Below are 17,078 nucleotides of genomic sequence, written 5' to 3'. Positions count from 1 at the left end.
GATTATCATCCCCAATTTATGGTTCAGGACGTTGCCCAGGGTCACCGAGGTAGTGACTGGTGGTCAAACTCCAGGGCTATCGTTGAGGGGATACGTGGATTCATGCTAGAGTGTTAATGGGTAGTAACTAGCACGTGTCTCATCTGAGCATTTAATAGGGAACTTCCAGAGAGCAGACAAGATACCTTACCCAAAGGAATGAATCTCTAATTGTAACATTTTAGGAAGAGGGGAAGATCAAGTGGGGTGGACAGACGTTAGAAGATGATCTTCCATGTATACCTTATTTCAGATCACTGAGTTTTTTAGTGATGTTGTGGCTTTGTTAGAGCTAATGGGAAAACACCAAAAAGAAGTTCCAGTTAGTGACTCTAAAAGCCCTTTTAGAAATTCGACCTACAACCTCGTCTGTTTTAAATTCCCAGCAAGGCAAATGTACATGAGCCTGAAGTCTCCTCAGTCTTTAAGGCTCAACCAAAACTTAACGCTCTTGAAGTCTTTCCTGCATTTCCCAGGCTGAGCCGACCCTTCCCTCCTTGCTGTAACATGATCTTTCTACCACCTAGTTATAGAACCTGGTCTCTCCAAGCTTTGGTCTCCTCATCTATAAGATGGGAATCATCACAGGGTCTACATCACAGGACTGTGGCAAAAGGCTGCAGGAGGCCTGTTTACAGTTCAATGGCCAGCCAGCATGTGGTAAATACTTAATGATGGTATTTATTGTTCTTCTCATAGTGCAGCTTTTTGTGCGTCTCTATCTCCTTTTTGACTTCCAAAGAGCAAGCACTGAATCTTACTCATTTTTTATACCTCAAGGAGCAGAGATAGACCCAGAATTGGGGTGCAGTGAGTACAAGTACTAGCAGAAAAGGAAAAGAATATTATATCAGGCAAGAAATGAAGAGCAGGATTTCATTTATGGTGATGCCTCATGCTCTGGAGCATAGATGTGGGAGAGGACCCTCGGTGTTTATGGACTGTTGAATAAATGTTTTGCATGTTTCCAAAGCATTGAAGAGAAATCCTGATGAAATATTTGGTGATCTTGCCTCTCCCTTTATATTGGTGGCTACAGTGAATGATTTGAAATATTCTTCAGGGTCAGGTTTTGTAGTTACAGGTTTCAAGAGAACTTGTCATTGATTTAGGGGAAATGCAAGCTGATAAGTGAATTGGAAAATGCCTAGAAAAAAAGGTTAAAGGGGGGTTCCTGGGTGGCTCAGTTGGTTGAGGGACCAACTTCGGCTCAGGTCATGATCTCACGGTTCATGGGTTCGAGCCCCGTGTCGGGCTCTGTGCTGACAGCTCAGAGCCTGGAGCCTGCTTTGGATTCTCTGTGTCCCTCTCTCTCTCTGCCCCTTCCATGCTCATGCTCTGTCTCTCTCCTTTTCTCAATAATAAATAAATGTTAAAAAAAATTAAAAAGAAAAGAAAAAAAGGTTAAAGAATCCAGTATTAGTTGATATTAGAAGAGAAAACCTTTCCAGTAACTCCACTACTGGGTATGTACCCAAAGAAAACAGAGCCACAAATTTGAAAAGATACATGCGCCCCAATGTTTATTGCAGCATTATGTACAATAGCCACTATATGAAAGCGACCCAAATGTCCACTGGTTAATGGATAAGGAAGTGGTATATAGATACAATGGAATGTACTGATTGCTCAGTCATAAGAATGAGATCTCGACATTTGTGACAACATGGGCAGATCTAGAGGGTATTGGGCTAAGTGAAATAAGTCCGACAGAGAAAGACAAATACCACATCATTCTACGTGTATGTAGAATCTAGAAAACACACCAAAAACCAGAGTCTTAAGTACAGAGAACAAACTGGTGGTTGCCAGAGAGGAGATGGATGGGGGGATGTGCAAAATTAGATGAAGGGGATTAAGAGGTACAAGCTTCCAGTTATAAAATAAATCAATCATGGGGATGAAAAGTACAGCATAGAGAACATAGTCAATAATATTGTAATAGCTCTGTGTGGTGATGGATGATGACTACACTTATCATGGTGAGTACAGAGTAATGTACAGAATTGTCAAGTCAGCATGTTATATGCCTGAAACAAATGTAACACTGTATGTCAATTATACTTCAATAATCAAAAAACAGACAAAAAGGAAAGTAAAAGAAATAGAGGAACAAAAAAGACTGAAGATGTATGGAAAGCAAATAGATGGCAGTTGTAAATCCAACTATATCAGTAATAACATTAAATATATATGGATTAAAAATCCAATCGAAAGTCAGAGATTTCCGGATTGAAAAAAGAAACAAAATCCAACTATGTTCTGTCTACAGGAGACACATTTTAGATTCGGAGATGCAAACAGATTGAAAAGAAAAGGATGAGAAAAGGTATAGCATGCAAACAGAAACCACAAAGAAGCTGGAATTTTAGCTATATTAATATCAGACAGATAGACTTTTACTTGTGTCACTAGAGTTAAAGGAAAAAAACTCTTTAGAATAAACTGATAACATTACTAAGATGCTAGGAAAATTGTGTATGTGTGTGTGTGCGTGTGTCTGTGTGTGTGGTGTATGTGTCTATATACATAAAGAATAGAGTTTTATGTCTCAAGTCATGTGTACATTGATTTGGGCATAGATTCCTTTTAATTCCAATAGTAGTAGTAGACAAAGTGAGAGAACGTTGGGGTAGTTGGGAGCTTTAGATCTACTCTAAGGGCTTTGTATTTGATATAAGGGATTTATAAGCAGGGGTCTTTTGAGACTATCCTAAGCTGTTACCTGCTTCCTAGGTATTGAGAAAGGTCTAGGGAGTAGCTTTTATCTGACTTTTTTGTTTTTAATATAAGACCTCTTTTGCTATAACAAAAAAATCCTGGCTAATGAATTTCTTGGGGAATTTTATGCAGATAAAATATGAACAGAACACAACTACAAATTAATTCCACAAATGTCTTAGGTTATTATTAGCAGAGGAAGGTCTGTGTTTCTCGAAGGACTAATAATGGCCTAGGACAATTTTAAACCTCAAGATTAAATATTAGTAACACTATAATTATAATGTTAAATTTCTCTGAAAGGCTCAAGAACAATTCTCTCCCATCTTCTGGTTGCACTCTCTGGCTTCTTCTGACCGACAGCAGAGCTTGGAATGGGGAACTCTGTAGATGGTCACTTTGATATGGCATCTGAAGCTTTGGAAGGCTGGGGTCATGCCCATTCCTCCAGCTTCCTGTTCAAGAATAAAGTATTCTTGGCTTTCAGCTAAGCTGCAAACTTAAGTCTTGTTTCTCTTCAATTTATTTTTCCTCTCAGCACAACATTATGTTCTTTGTTGGCTGCAACCGTGAATGGCCAATGGGACATGAAGTGCATTCAGAGTATCCTACCTGGGCCAGCTCCACCATGGCTGTCCCACTTGTCAGTCTAACCGAGATTCTCCCTCAATGCTCAGAAGCCACTATTTCATGGCCCTAGGCCTCCCAAAGGGGAGATGGGAGGGAACCTCAGGCCAAGTCAACTGCAGAAAACGCATGGGTCCCTGATCATTGCTCTTGCAGAAGACTGTCCACTTGGCTTTCGTGTTTGGATTTCTGGTAGAATAAGAGAACAAAAGTCAATCATCAATTCATGCATGGAGCAGCAAATGGTGAGCTCCTACTTTGCTCTAGACTTCGATCCAGCTGTCAGTGATACAAATGTGCACAGAGCCTTAATCCCTTCTGAGAAGGAGCCGAAGGTTGACATGTGAAAACAGACATGTAAAAATACATCTGGAACAATGTTATGATAATAGATGTATGTGACAGGAAAGCTCCCCAGTCTCCTCTATAAATGGAAAAGTGCCTTAGGCAAGTGGCCACACCATAGTTAGCCCACAAGTGTGCTCTCTGGGCTTTGGTTCCTGTTTTGGTCTAGTCTGAAAAGTAACGCCTTAATCATTTGTCTATCAGCATTCATTCATCATCCACTCACCGATTCATTCAACAAACATTAAATACCCACCAAGGGCCACACACCTTGAGTTTCTGTTTCCAGAGACCCCCTTAGCAGACAATGAGAAAGACCCTTAGTACCTAGTGTGACAAGTGCACTGTCAGCGGTGAGTTATATAGAAAGGCCTAGTGGTATAATCATTAAAGATTTCATGGGAGGTGATTAATCTACTGGGGCTATTGGGTGGAGTCCAGAACTCTGGACTTGTCCTTTGTTTAATGATGCTATTGGGTGAGAGGGTAGGCAGAGAGGGCAGTTTGAATGACTCTCAGTTGAATAACTTACCTAACATTCTCTGGTACAGAATGTATGGTTAGAGAATTTTAAAACTGGTGCTTTTAATAAACTGTATGATATCATGGGAATTTTTTTTATTAGTTGTAGGGTTTTTTCAAAAAGGTTTTTATTTAAGTTCTAGCTAATTAATATACAGCGTTATATTGGTTTCAAGTGTGCAATGTGGTGATTCAACCCTTGCATACAATGTCCGGCACTCATCACAAGTGCACTCCTTAGTCGCCAACCCCTATTTCATTCATCCCTCCAGGCCCTCCTCTTTGGTGACCATCAGTTTGTTCTCTATAGGTAAGAGTCTGTTTCTTGCTCTCACTTTTTTCTCCCTTTGCTTCTTTGTTTTGTTTCTTAAATTCCTCACATGAGCCAAATTGTATGGTCTTTACCTTTCTCTGACTGACTTCTATTGTTTAGCATAATACTCTCCAGTTCCATCCGTGTCATTGCCAATGGTGAGATTCCATTCCTTTTTATGGCCAAGTAATATTCCATTGTATATATGACATCTTTATATGCTCATCCATTGATGGACACTTGGGCAGCTTCCATAATTTGACTCTTGAAGATAATGCTACTATAAACATTGGAGTACATGTCTCCCTTTGAATTAGTATTTTTGATTTCTTTGGGTAAGTAACTACTAGTGTGACTTCTGGATTGTATGGTAGCTCTATTTTTAACTTTTTGAGAAACTTCCATACTGTTTTCCAGAGTGGCTGCACCAGTTTGCATTCCCACCAACAGTGCACGAGGGTTCCTCTTTCTCCACACCCTTCCTAACACCTGTTGTTTCTTATGTTCTTGATTTTAGCCATTCTGAGAGGTGTGAGGTGATACCTCATTATAGTTTGGATTTACATTTCCCTGATGATAAGTGATGTTGAGCATTTTTTCATGTGTCCATTCTTTGGAAAAATGTCTATTCATGTCTTCTGCCCATTTTTAAATTGGATTATTTGTTTTGGGGGTGTTGAGTTGTATAAGTTCTTTACATATTTTGGATATTAACCTTTTATCGGATATGTCATTTGCAAACATCTGCTCCCATTTTCTAGGTTGCCTGTTAGTTTTGTTGATTATTTACTTCACTGTGCAGAAACTTTTTTATTTTGATGTAGTCCCAATAGTTAATTTTTGTTTTTGTTTCCCTTGCCACAGAATACATATTTAGAAAGGAGCTGATACAGCCAATGTCAAAGAAATTGCCCTCTGAGTTCTCTTCTAGGAGTTTTATGGCTTCAGGTCTCACATTTAGGTCTTTAATCCATTTTGAATTTATTTTTGTGTATGGTGTAAGTGACCCAATTTCTTTCTTTTGCATGTTGCTGTCCATTTTTCTCAATACCATTTGTTGAAGAGACAGTCTTTTTCCCGTTGGATATTCTTTCCTGCTCTGTTGATGATTAATCTACCATATAATTGTGGGTTCATTTCTTGGCTCTGTATTCTGTTCTATTGATCTATGTGTCTATTTTTGTGCCAGTACCATACTGTTTTGATTATTACAGTTTGTTATATAACTTGGATCCTGGAAATGTGATGCCTGCAGGCTTGCTTTTTTTTTTTTTTTTTTGATATGAAATTTATTGTCAAATTGGTTTCCCTACAACACCCAGTGCTCATCCTAACAGGTGCCCTCCTCAATGCTCATCACCCACTTTCCCCTCCCTCCCACCCCCTATCAACCCTCAGTTTATTCTGTTTTTAAGAGTGTCTTATGGTTTGCCTCCTTCCCTCTCTCTAACTTTTTTTTCCCCCTTTCCCTCCCCCATGGTCTTCTGTTAAGTTTCTCAGGATCCACATAAGAGTGAAAACATATGGTATCTGTCTTTCTCTGTGTGACTTATTTCACTTAGCGTAACACTCTCCAGTTCCATCCATGTTGCTACAAATGGCCAGATTTCATTCTTTCTCATTGCCAAGTAGTATTCCATTTTTATATACAAACCACATCTTCTTTATCCATTCATCAACTGATGGACATTTAGGCTCTTTCCATAATTTGGCTATTGTTGAAAGTGCTGCTATAAACATTGGGGTACAAGTGCCCCTATGCTTCAGCACTCCTGTATCCCTTGGGTAAATTCCTAGCAGTGCTATTGCTGGGTCATAGGGTAGATCTATTTTTAATTTTTGGAGGAAACTCCACACTGTTTTCCAGAGTGGCTGCACCAGTTTGCATTCTTACCAACAGTGCAAGAGGGTTCCCATTTCTCCACATCCTCGCCAGCATCTATAATCTCCTGATTTGTTCATTTTAGCCACTCTGACTGGCATGAGGTGGTATCTCAGTGTGGTTTTGATTTGTATTTCCCTGATGAGGAGTGACATTGAGCATCTTTTCATGTGCCTGTTGGCCATCTGGATGTCTTCTTTAGAGAAGTGTCTATTCATGTCTTCTGCCCATTTCTTCACTGGAGTATTTGTTTTTTGGGTGTGGAGTTTGGTGAGTTCTTTATAGATTTTGAATACTAACCCTTTGTTTGGTATGTCATCTGCAAATATCTTTTCCCATTCCATTGGTTGCCTTTTAGTTCTGTTGATTGTTTCCTTTGCTTGCTTTTCTTTTTTAAGATTGTTTTGGCTATCTGAGGTCTTTTGTGGTTCCATACAAATTTTAGGAGTTTGTTTTAGCTCTGTGAAAAATACTGTTGGTATTTTGACAGGGATTGCATTAAATGTGTAGATTGCTTTGGGTAGTAATCACATATCTAACAATATTTGCCTTTCCAGTCCATGATCATGGAATGTCTTTCCATTATTTGTGTCATTTTCAATTTCTTTCTTTAGTGTTTTATTGTTTTCAGAATACAGGTCTTTCATCTTGTTGGTTAGGTTTATTCCTGGGTATCTTATGGTTTTTGGTGCAATTGTAAATGGGATTTCTTCCTTAATTTCTCTCCCTGTTGCTTCATTATTGGTGTATAGGAATGCAATAAATTTCTGTGCCTTGATTTTGTATTCTGGGAATTTACTGAATTTGTTTATCAGTTCTAGCAGTTTTTTGGATTTTCTATATGTAGTATCATGTCACCCATAGTGAAAGTTTTACTTCTTCCTTCCCATTTTGGATGCCTTTTAGTTTTTTGTTTTTTGATGTTGTGGCTAGGACTTCCAGTACTACGTTAAATAGCAATTGTGAGAATGGACGTGCCTGTCTTGTCCCTGTGAAGGAAAAACTCTCAGTTTTTCCCCCTTTTAGGATATCAGCTGTGGGTTTTTCATAGCCTTTGTTATGTTGAGGTATATTCCCTCTCAACCTACTTTGAGGGTTTTTATTATGAATGGATGTGTATTTTGTCAAATGCTTTTTCTGCATCTATTGAAATGGTCGTATGGTTCTTAGCCTTTCTTTTATTATTGTGATATATCACATTGATTGATTTGTGAATATTGAACCACACTTGCAACCCAGGAATAAATTCCACTTGATTGTGGTGAATGATTATTTTAATGTATTGTTGGATTCGGTTTGCTAGTATTTTGTTGAGGTTTTCACATCAGAGATATTGGCCTGTAGTTCTCTTTTTAAATGATGTCTTTATCTGGTTTTGGTATCAGGGTGAGGCTGGTCTCATAGAATGAATTTGGAAGTTTTTTTTTCTTTTTTCTTTTTATTCATTTTTCTTTTGTATTTATTTTTATTTATTTATTTTTAAATGTTCACTTAATTTTGAGAGAGAGAGAGACAGAGTGCAAGTGGGGGAGGGCAGAGAGAGAGGGAGACACAGAATCTGAAGCAGGCTCCAAGCTCTGAGCTGGGACTTGAACTCATGGGACTTGAACTCATGAACTGTGAGATCATGACCTGAGCTGAAGTCAGACACTCGACTGACTGAGCCACCCAGGCACCCTATTTTTTTGTAAATAATTTTTTTGATAAAAAATAGCTATTCACTCTTCTTTAAATGTTTGGTAGAATTCCCCTGTGAAGCCATCTGGTCCCAGACTTTTGTTGTGAGTTTTTGATAACTGCCTCATTGTTTTTGCTGGTTATGGGTCTGTTCAAGTTTTCTATTTCTTCCTGTTTTGGTTTTGGTAATTAAATGTTTCTAGGAATTTATCTATTTCTTCCAGGTTGTCCAATTTGTTGACATATAGTTTTTCATAACATTCTCTTATAATTATATTTCTGTGGTGTTAGTTGTTATTTCTCTTCTCTCCTTTGTGATTTTGTTAGGTCCTTTCTCTCTCTCTCTTTCTGATAAGTCTGGCTAGAACTTTATCAATTATCTTTTCCTTCTGATAAATCTGGCTACAAGTTTATCAAGTTTATTAATTTTTTCAAAGAACCAGCTCCTGGTTTCATCAGTCTGTTCTATTAGATTTTTTGTTTGTTTGTTTTTTGTTTTTGTTTTGTTTTGTTTTTAGTTTCTATAACATTTATTTCTGCTCTAATCTTTATTATTTCTTTCCTTCTGCTGGCTTTAGGCTATTTTTGCTTTTCTTTTTCCAGCTCTTGGTGTAAGGTTAGATTGTTTATTTGAGATTTTTCTTGCTTCTTGAGGTAGGCCTGTATTACTATACACTTACTCTCAGGACTGCTTTTGTTCTCAAAGGTTTGTTGTTGTTGTTGTTGTTGTTGTTGTTGTTTGTTTGGGTTTTTTTGCTATATCACAAAGGACGATTGTGTTTTCATTTTCATTTGTTTCCATGTATTTTTAAATTTCTTCTTTGATTTCCTGGTTGACCCATTCATTGTTTAGTGGTATATTATTTAACCTCCATGTATTTGTGGTCTTTCTAAAATTTTTCTTGTGGTTGACTTCTAGTTTCATAGCGTTATGGTCAGAAAAGGTGCATGTATAACTTCAATCTTCTTGTATTTGTTGAGGCATGTTTTGTGGCCTAACATGTGACATATTCTGGAGAATATTCCATGTGCACTTGAAACTAAGGTGTATTCTGCTGTTTTAGGATGGAATGCTCTGAATTTATCTGTTAGGTCCATCTGATCCAGTGTGTCATTCAAGGCCACTGTTTCCTTGTTGATTTTCTGTTTAGATGATTTGTCTATTGATGTAAGTGGACGGTTGTAGGGGTTTTTTAGGTAGCCGAACCTGTATACTTTTGGATATTTTTATCTGCAGTTATCTTGTGAATCTTGGGGCATTGTTTAAACAAAGACCTGCCTTTGTCCATGACATTCCACGATTACAGATGTGACTCACTGGAATACACCTTCAGAAAGGGTATACTTGGCTTCTGCCTTGAGCCCAATGAGAGACTAGGAAAGGAATGATTCACTAAAGGGGCTGAGGGAATTAGCTTTGGGGCCTCTCTGACCTGGTTTTTATTCTCAGATCTACCCCTTAAACTTGGGCATGTTTCTCAACTTTCATTTTCTTCATTTGTAAAACAGAATGACATCTATCTCATAGGTTTGTATTTGAGAATTAAATAAAGCAATGCAGATTACACTGGGTTCTGACCAGTGCAGACTCTGAGTTGTGGCTTCATCTGAAAGTGATTTATGAGGAAGTGGACTTAGGAAAAATATTTTGTTTTTATGTGAGAAAAGCAGTTCATGTATTTATTTTCTTCATTGATTTGAAAGTCCACCCTTTAAACAAATGCCTTCTATATTGTTCCGTTGGTCAGGGTATTCATTTTTCAATATTTAATAACTATAGATGTGCTATAGATTTATAGCACATTTAATATGATAAAATGAGTTCCCCTTAATATCCTTCTTTTTTGAATATTTTAACTATTCTTATACATTTCAAACTTGAAAATTTATCCAGAAATTTTGATTGACAGTGGCTTAATTTATAGATTTAGGAAGAAGTGACTTCGTTACATTTTTAATCTTTCTATACAAGAACATGGCATTCCTCTCCATAAGTTCCTGTGTTCTTTTCGATCCTTTAGTATAATTTTATGGTTTTAATCTTACAGGCAAGGTACATGTTTTTTGGATTTACTCAGATGAATCTTTTAGTAATGTGAGTGGGATCTGTTTGTATGTGTGTTTAGAGAGTTTTAATTATTTTGTTACACTTTATCCACTGGTTCTAGCCTTCCCTGTTGGAGAATTGGTCTTCAAAGTGGGTTGTGATTATCAGTGGGGAAACATGAGGACGTTCCAGGCAGTACTAGAGTATGGTGAGTTTATGGGAGTCATTTTCTGAAATTTCAACTGCTATAGGTAGGTCTTATTAAAAGCTGACCTTCTCAAAGAGAGAGTGAGCTCTGTTTTTGCACTAATTTTTTTTTAATTTTTTTTTTTTAACATTTATTCAGTTTTGAAAGGCAGAGAGAGAGCACAAATGGAGAAGGGGCAGAGAGAGAGGGAGACACAGAAACAGAAGCAGCCTCCAGGTTCTGAGCTATCAGCACAGAGCCTGACGCGGGGCTTGGACTCACGGACTGCGAGATCATGACCTGAGCCGAAGTCAGCCACTTAACCGACTGAGCCACCCAGGCGCCCCTGCACTAATTTTTTTGAGTGCGTTAGATTTTTATTCTTGGTGTATAAGAAACCTACTAGTATTCTGCATTTATTTTGTAACTGATCACTTTATTGAATTTGCTGGTTATTTCTGATAGTTTTCCAGTTGATTTTATTTGGGTTTTTGAGGAATGTCATGACAATATCTGCAAATATGGGAAACTTGCCCTGTCATTTAGAATATCAATGTACTTATTTTACTTTTTAGTTTTCTAAGTTATTTTATTGTCAATATGTTTACGGTTGACTCTGGAACAGCAGAAGTTTGAATGACACATGTCCACTTACGAACAGATTTATTCTGAAAAATACAGTGCAGTCCCAAAAACGTATTTTCTCTTAAGATTTTCTTTTCTTTTCTTTTTTTTAAAAAATATTTATTTTGAGAGAGAGAGAGAGACAGAGTGAGAGCAGGGGAGGGGCAGAGAGAGAGGGAGACACAGAATCCGAAGAAGGCTCCAGGCTCTGAGCTGTCAGCACAGAGCCCGATGCAGGACTTGAACTACAGACTGCGAGATCATGACCTGGGCCGAAGTCGAATGCTTTACTGACTGAGCCACCCAGGCATCCTGAGATTTTCTTTAAAAAAAAAAAAAATGTTTATTTACTTTTGAGAGAGAGAGAGAGAGAGAGAGGGAATAAGCGGGGGAGGGGCAGAGAGAGAGACACACAGAATCCTTAGCAGGCTTCAGGCTCTGAGCTGTCAGCACAGAGCCCAACGCAGGGCTGGAACCCATGAACTGTGAGATCATGACCTGAGCCAAAGTCAGATGCTTAACTGAGAGCCACCCAGGTATCCCTAAGATTTTCTTAATCATATTTTCTTTTCTCTAGATTACCTTAAGAATATAGTATGTGATACATATTTAAAATATGTGTTAATCAACTGTTTGTTATAGGTAAGGCTTCTGGTCAACAGTAAGCTATTAGTCGTTAAGTTTTGGAGGGGTTAAAGTTATATGTGAATTTTCAATGCATAGAGTGTGAGCACTCCTAACCCCTGTGATGTTTGAAAGGTCGACTGTATACTGTTTGCAACTTTAATTGGAATATTTATGTTTTGCCATTAAGCAGAATATCAGCTGTTAGTTTTGTATATGTATATACTATTAATTTTATTGAATTTCTAAAAAAATCGGGGTCTTATGCTTTTTGGAAATCTCTCGTGATCATCACATGATCTCTCCCTTTCATTCACTGTGGATCAAATATATTGAAGAAATATATTACTAATATTTCCTAATTTTTAACTGTGCCTACCTTCCTGGAATAAATGCCACTGAACTAATTTTAAAATACCTTTAGATTCTATTGCTACTATATTTAGACATTTCATGTATATTTACAAATATTGGAGTGTTTTTTAAAAATGTTAAGATTTATTTATTTATTTATTTATTTATTTATTTAGAGAGAACGAGCATGAGCAAGGGAGGGGCAGAAAGAGGGAGAGAGAGAGAGAGAGAGAGAGAGAGAGAGAGTCCCAAGCAGGCTCCAGGCTGTTGGCACCGAGCCTGATGCAGGGCTCAAACTCACAAACCACAAGATCACAACCTGAGTTGAAATCGGGAATTGAATGCTTAACTGTCTGAGCCACGCAGGTGCCCCTGGAGTGGTTTTTAAAACAATTATCATGGATAAGATCTGGTATCGGCTCTATGTCAGTGTCTTTAAAAGAATGGAGATGTTTGCCTTCTTTTCTTATTCTCTGATATGTCTTAAATAGCATGTGATGAGTTTTGGTTTTGAAATAGCTCATCCTCAAAAACAATTTAAAACTGGCACTTTTTGATAAGTAGTCTCTGTTTCCCTAATTTTGATTTGGGGAGATAGGAGAAGATGAATTATTTTCAGCTTCCCTTATCAAATGGAGTTGTCGATGATCACTTCAGCCATTAACTGAACCTGGAATTGGCTTTTCTGAGGAGCGATTTCCTTTTTTTATGAGAGAACCCTCCGAGTGTCTATGGCCCTGCGAGCTGCCTCCAGGGGTTTGGGGCATGGGAACTGGGTGGACTGACTTGTCGTTTTCTTCACCATGTCAAGACTTCATTGAGAAAAGAAAGCAAAGCAGGAAGGAGGGCTGTGTTCTTAAATCCTGTCCCTACTTTGCCTTTCCTGGCCCCCCCCCCACCCCCGCCCCGTTAGGAATTCTGTCGTGGGGTATGTCAAATATATATTAGCCCAGATGCCTTCCAATGCCTCCAAAACATCTCCTAATGAAAGTCTCAGAGGCCCCACCTCACCTTGTCCTCCAAATGTCCTATCTTGGACATTTGTCTCCTTGTCCTCCAAATGTCCTATCCTTCTTTCTTCTCCATTCAGTGCTGGCACCTCGACACAACTTCCCAAGTTAAGAGTTGGAGTTTTGTCCATTATTATTCCTCCTCTCTTACCCATCCCATTTGATTTGTTCACAAGATCTCTGAAATCCGTCGTTCTTTCCCTTTTTTTACCCATCATTGTTGCCTCACTTGCCATCGTTACATCCGGGCTTCATTATCACATGGGCTCTCTCGTGAGTCTCTGAGTCTCCTCTTGCCCCTGGTATAATTCCACTCCCCCAAATCTCCTTCCACACTTCTGCCAGAGTAGCCTTTTCAAAAATGATTTTTATTTTTATCAAAGCGCTATACATGGTTAAAAATATCAAACACAAGATTACAGTCACTGCTTTGCATGTTTTTTAATCAAAAAAAAGCTTTGAAAATTGAGTTTCGGGGGGTACCCTAGCACCAAAGCTCATTCTGGTGGCAAAACCTGACCTAAACTTAAAATCCTTTTGCAAAATTATTGTGTTAATTATGGGATGCTGTCCCTAATTATGTGCACATAATTGTGTGCTTATGATATAGTAAGTGAATATTATCTTTTAAAGATAGGAAAATATCTGAATTCTGAAATACATCTGTCTTTAAGGATTCAAGGTGGAGTGTGGAACCCTGCCTCAATCTTCTGAGGCAACTTTTTTTTTAATTATTTTTTTTAACATTTATTTATTTTTGAGAGACAGAGAGAGACAGGGCATGAGCAGGGGAGGGGCAGAGAGAGAGGGAGACACAGAATCTGAAGCAGGCTCCAGGCTCCGAGCTGGCAGCACAGAGCCTGCTGCAGGACTTGAACCAACCACGAGCTGTCAGATCATGACCTGAGCCCAAGTCAGTGCTCAACCGACTGGGCCATTCAGGCACCCCCCTCCCCTCCCCCCCGCCCCCCCAGCCCTCCCAGGCAACTCTTTAACCTCCTTTAGCTTTTAGTTTTTTTTTTTTTTTTTAAGATTTTTAATTTATGTTTTAGAGACAGAGAGAGACCGAGCACGAGAAGGGGGTTGCTCAGAGAGACAGAATCTGAGCGGAAGTCGGAAGCCTAACCTCCTGGGGGGCTCAGTCAGGCTCAGGTCATGATCTCGCGGTTCCTGGGTTCGAGCCCCGCCCTGCGCTCAGTGCTAACAGTTCAGGGCCTGCTTCGGATTCTGTGTCACTGTCTCTCTCTGCCCCTCCCTCATTTGCGCTCTTTCTCAAACATAAAAATTAAAAAAAAAAAAAAATTCCAACATGCCATCCAGCCTGAGGAAGACCCAGAAACTTCAGGACCACGTGAGCCATGGCTGCGTGGGCCAGCACCCGAAGCACCCAGGGGGCTGGGGAAATGCTGGTGGCATGCATCACCACAGGATCAACTTCGGCAAATATCACCCAGGTTACTTTGGAAAAGTTGGAACGAGGCATCACCTCCTCAAGAGGAAACAGAGCTTCTGCCCAACTGTCATCCTCAATAAACTGTGGACCCTGGTCAGTGAGCAGACATGGGCAAATGGTACCAGAACCGAGACTGGAGTCTCTCCCATTGTTGATGTGCTGTGATCTGGCTACTGCCAAATTTTGGGAAAGGAAAAGCTCCCCAAATAGCCTGTCATCGCGAAGGCCAAATTCTTCAGTAGAAGAGCTGAGAAGATTAAGGGTGTGTGGGAGTCTATGTCTTGGTAGTTTGAAGCCACATGGAAGGAGGTCCATTAAAAGCTAGCAAGTACTTTAAAAAATATGTTTATATTCATGTTTTAAGCTTCTTGATTTATCAGTTTTGGATATTTTTGCACAATGACTTTCTATTATAATTTAGGAAGATTTGACTTACATGTTTCCAATCTGTCTTAATCTGCTAGGGCCACCATAATGAAGCACCACAGACTGGGAGGCTTGAACAACAGAAATTTATTTCCTCACAGTTCTGGAGGCTGGTAGTCCAAGATCATGGCATCAGTAAAGTTGGTTCCTCCTGATGCCTCTCTTCTGGGTTGGTAGACGCCCATTTTCTTCTGGTGTCTTCAAATGGTTTTCCCTTTGTACCCATCTGTGTCTTAATGTCCTTTTTTTTTTTTTAATAAAGACATATCATATTGGATTTAAAATTCTATCTCCAAATATAGTCACATTCTGAAGTACTGGGGATTAGGGCTTTGATATATGAATTTTGGATACCATTCAGCTTGTAACACCAACTACACCTATTTATTTATATGTTTGTAAACTTTGGGTTTATTCAATAGTCAGTTTGCATTCTTCATCATTAGCTTTCTACAAATACTGTTTATGACAGGGTACAGGAAGACATTATAATGATATTTCCTTTTTATTTATTTCTTCTTGGTGTTAATAATTGTTTCCTTTTTCAACTGATTACCTGTGTCCTGATCCTTAAATTTTTTTCTCAAATGCTTCATCAGATGAATCAGTGTATTAACATGATTTTTTAGGTAGTTAAAAGTGTATTTTAAAAAGCCCCAAACACTATTCTACGAGTTTACTTCTCCTGAAATGGTCACTCTTTAAGCCTACTATGTAGCTGTCATTCCTCCTTTGGGTTCTTTCTTTCTTGGGCTCCATGTTTTCCTTTCTCTTCATTTTCTTCCTTATTTTTTCTGGAACACGTCAGCAGTAGCTTTCTAAGAAAAGGCAGGAGATAAAAAGTTTTAGGTTTCCTGAATGCATTAAAATATATTTTAAACTCACACATGATTGACAGTTTGTGGGCATAGAATTCCAGGCTGGGAATAATTATTTGTTAGATGTTTGAAGGCATAGACCATAGACCAATCGTGTCTATGAGATTTCAATGTGGCTTTTGTATGTACCTAACTAAATTTTTTCTGGAAGCTTTGGAGTCTTTGCTTTGTTCTTGAGGTTCTGAAATTTTACAGATACACTTTTACTGAGTCTTTTCACTTGTCATTCTAGGTCATTGGTGGTCCTTTCACTTTTTGGTGATATATTTTGCAATTTTGAGGATTTCCTTATCTCATTGAAAATTTTTTCCTGTTTTCTGTGTTCTCTTTCTGTAACTTCTATCATTCAGATGTTGGAACTTCTGGTTTGTATGATTCTCTGATTTTTTTTTTCTTTCCTATTGTCCATCTCCTATCTTCAGAGAGATTTTCCCTCTGACTTACAAAAATTGGTTGAAATGTGTGTCACCTTTAACAGTTTTGAGTAGCTTTTAAGGAGTCCAAGCTTCTTGGGGTACCTCGTGGCTCAGTTGATTGAGTATCCCAACTCTTGATTTGGGCTCAGGTCATGATTTCAGGGTCATAGGATGAAGCCCTATGTTGGGCTCTGTGCTGAGTGTGGAACCTGCTTAAGATTCTCTCTCCTGTCTTTCCCTCTGACCTTCTCCCCTGCTCATACTCTCCCTCTAAAAAAAAAAGTCCAAGCTTCCTTGATGATCAATGCTTGCCTGTACCTCTTCCCTTGTAGTTTGCACCCTTCGTTTGTTTTTCTGTGATCTTCTTTGAATGTCTCTCTCTATGCTTATCACATTGTATTGTTCTACTCAGTTATCTCTTTGTTTTTTTTAAGGGAGCCTCCTGAGGATTGGGTTTGGCTTCTGTGTGACTCTTCATCCCCAATGTAGGACCTGATACATTATAGGAGTTTAATAATGTTTGTTGAATAAATGGAAACAAAGCTATTATTCCTTCTCCTGTGCCCCTCCCCCCCTTTTAGGCGGGTCACCACAATGGAGGGTCTTGAGATGAAGATTGGTGTGTAGGCGGTTTGCTAAGGAAATGCTTCCAGTAGAATTTAGTAAGGGAATGGGGAAGAAGGACAGGGATGGGAGAGGCAAGGATGTAATTTTAGGCAGAGTCAGAAACCTAAGCCTGATCTTCTAGGGAAAGTCTGGAGTATAAATCAGCTCTCAGAATTTGTCTTTTTTGAGGCAAGTGAGTTAGGTTTCACAACGTATCACCATCAGTCATTGGCTCTAGGGTAGGGCAGCCAACCCCTCTAGTTGGTCCAGGACTATCTTGGTTTTAGCAGTAAAAGTCTCATGTTCCGGAACCCCTCAGCCTGGGGC

The 17,078-nt window shown here is 38.9% G+C and overlaps 1 pseudogene; it reads left to right on the top strand.

The window, feature by feature from the left end:
* The first annotated feature begins 14,048 nt into the window (after positions 1-14,048).
* LOC125921401 (60S ribosomal protein L27a-like) lies at positions 14,049-14,788 on the top strand (annotated as a pseudogene).
* The last annotated feature ends 2,290 nt before the right edge of the window (positions 14,789-17,078 follow it).

The sequence above is a fragment of the Panthera uncia genome, chromosome C2 (assembly GCF_023721935.1).
Source record: "Panthera uncia isolate 11264 chromosome C2, Puncia_PCG_1.0, whole genome shotgun sequence".
NCBI classification, from domain to species: domain Eukaryota; kingdom Metazoa; phylum Chordata; class Mammalia; order Carnivora; family Felidae; genus Panthera; species Panthera uncia.
The sequence above is the reverse complement of the archived record's forward strand: the minus strand, read 5'-3'. Positions and strand labels throughout refer to the sequence as shown.